The 3,003-nt window shown below is 40.1% G+C and overlaps 1 pseudogene; it reads right to left on the minus strand.

Annotated features, from left to right (window-relative positions):
- Positions 1-2,639: 2,639 nt before the first annotated feature.
- On the minus strand, positions 2,640-2,757 carry LOC124725956 (annotated as a pseudogene).
- Positions 2,758-3,003: the final 246 nt, after the last annotated feature.

The following is a 3,003-nucleotide window of genomic DNA, read 5'->3' on the forward strand; positions in this document are numbered from 1 at the left end:
GATCACGTAACTAATGAGGATGTACTGAATAGAATTAGGGAGAAGAGGAATTTGTGGCACATCTTGACTAGAAGAAGGGACCGGTTGGAGGACACGTTCTGAGGCATCAAGGGATCACCAATTTAGTACTGGAGGGCAGCGTGGGGGGTAAAAATCGTAGAGGGAGGACAAGAGATGAATACACTAAGCATATTTAGAAGGATGTGGGCTCCAGTAGTTACTTGGAGATGAAGAAACTTGCACAGGATGAGTAGCATGGAGAGCTGAATCAAACCAGTCTCTGGACTGAAGACCACAAGAACAACATCGGTAAACATTCAAGAGTTGAATATCTTCCTATCTCGGTAGGGCACTAAAAAAATACACCGTTAGGCCTTTTAGTCAGCAATGGTAAAACTCGATAATACACTGAATTCGAAATAAGTCCTAACCTAATCCGACTGAAGTGAAACTAGTCAAAGCAGCAATATGGTATTTGTGCCAAAGCTAATGGAATTTTAAGAACTTAGATTTTTCGTTGATAAGCGTAGTTTAGAGTTGGAAGTGGAAATTATATGTCGGTGACGGTATGGCAGGTGAACGGAACTTTGTCAGGGAAATTACCACGTAATGACTGAGAACGTCCTGTCACCACTGCTTCTTGCCCTGCGCTGCGGGTATTATTTTTAAACAGCTGTCTGTATGGTTATGTATTCTACTGATGCAGAATACACAGTGTAAATCGTTTACGCAGAGTCTTCAGATATCTCTCTTCATACAGGCTGCAATCGTTCTGCAGTGCATGTAATACCAGTGCTTAGTCAGCCTCCCGGCCTTATTTGATTTATGGAATCCTTTTTTTTTTTTCTTTGTTTGGATATGTCTTCTCAGTGTGTGACACTCGTATGGTTTGAAGACGTCAGAAGATAAATTTCGAACCAGACTTCTCGAAGTTACTGCTAGTACTTATTCAGTATTTCAGACTGACTTTTACTACAACAACACAGTAATTATTGTTACAGAATTAAATTTAATGACCCATTCAGTAAACATTCCAAAACACTCACTGAAGTACGAAATAAAAATGGCCTTTCTTATTCATGCAATGTTAATTTCGGTGTTAGCATTTCAAAAACAGACTTCGAACTTATATTTTAGGTACTAATTACTTGCTAAGTAAGAATTTCATTCGGCTCATTACTAAATGGTTACACACGTATGTCAGATTTGTTGGGCTGCTGATGCCGTTAAGAGATAGCTCCTTAGACGCAGAATGTCGACGTCCTTTCGACCTCAAGATACTCCTTTTTCAACAAATAACGTGAACATCAAGAAAACAAGAGGAAGTTTTAACTCTATGTGCTAGCGCGGAAGAAGTGGCACATGAAAACATAGTTACAGACAAAGAATTAAGATTCGAATTTATCAAGTTTTTTAAATTTACAAAATAGAGGTATTACTATGATGTCTGTTTCGGAGTTACTGATATAAGTGTTGTTTCATTATGTAGCGCTGCAGTGGTAACAATATACTCAGTGTGTATGTCAGTATAATGATACTCACAGTGCGTCGCTGAAGATGGGCATGTGATCGAATACCGATGCGGTGTAATAAATTTAAAACAAATGTCGATATTTTAATCATCACAAGGCTGCCCGATTATTGTCAGTAACATCAGGTGGAAAGAAGAACGTTGATTAAATAATGTAGTGAGGCTGGAGAGAGATGAACAGCCATTAGGATTCACTACTCAATACACTATGTTTCTTCCTTTTCCTGGGAACTAGGGGGGGGGGGGGGGGGGGAGGAGGAGTATGGGCACCCTTGACACGAAGTTTTATGAATTTACGGCTTATTTTTAAACAACAAAAACGTTTTATACAAGTTTTGGCTTGTAACATACAGCGAAATTTGCTTGAAATCAAATGTACTGAACAGATGGTGATGTAGGTTGCAGTGGGTTGCGTGTTCGAACTTTGATTAAAAGGATGGTGTGCGCCTGAGCTCTTCGTGTATTCTTCGCAGGCGAAAGATGTTTTCTGAATTATTTGGTATTAATTACCTTGTTTTTAAGAGCTGCCGTTCTAATCATTTTGTAATCATTATCTGGTCACTTTTGGATTGAATATGCCGCCTTGGAACTGGGGCAAAGTCTATGATAATTTCATTTTTATAATAAATTTAAAGGCAGTTAAATTAAGTAGCTTTTAAGTAACAGCATTTAAGTTTCTACCAGAGGACGGAAGTTCTCAGACGTGTGATCTGGACTTTCATGATGCTTAAAAGTAAGATGATAGCGCGCTCGATTGTTTCATTAATTAACTGTATATTGTTAAGCTGTTCAGACAGATGTCTTTTAATGAAATTTAAAAAAAGTATTTGTTTGTAATCTTAACGCTTTAATGTTTCTATGGGTTTTAAATGTTTAACGTTTTAATTAGTTTTAATGCTAAAAAAAAGCACTCCGTCGTCAGGCCACGAGTGGCCTACGGCGTCCATCCGACCGCCATGTCATCCTCAGTGGAGGATACGGATAGGAGGGGCGTGGGGTCAGCTCACAGCTCTCCCGGTCGGTATGATGGTATTCTTGACCGAAGCCGCTACTATTCGGTCAAGTAGCTCCTCAATTTACATCACGAGGCTGAGTGCTCCCCGAGAAATGGCTACAGCGCATGGCGGCCTGGATGGTCACCCATCCAAGTGCCGACCACGACCGACAGCGCTTAACTTCGGTGATCTCACGGGAACCGGTGTATCCACTGCGGCATGGCCGTTGCCCAGTGTTAATGCTAAAGCATTCATTAATTATTATTACGAATTACACATTAACAAAGTCACCGTGAGGAAATTTTGCATTTTCTAAAATTACACTACTGGCCATTAAAATTGCTACACCACGAAGATGACGTGCTACAGACGCGAAATCTAACCGACAAGAAGAAGATACTGTGATATGCAAATGATTAGCTTTTCACAGTATTCACACAAGGTTGGCACCGGTGGCGACACCTACAATGTGCTGAC

Source organism: Schistocerca piceifrons, chromosome 1, assembly GCF_021461385.2.
Source record: "Schistocerca piceifrons isolate TAMUIC-IGC-003096 chromosome 1, iqSchPice1.1, whole genome shotgun sequence".
Lineage (NCBI taxonomy): Eukaryota > Metazoa > Arthropoda > Insecta > Orthoptera > Acrididae > Schistocerca > Schistocerca piceifrons.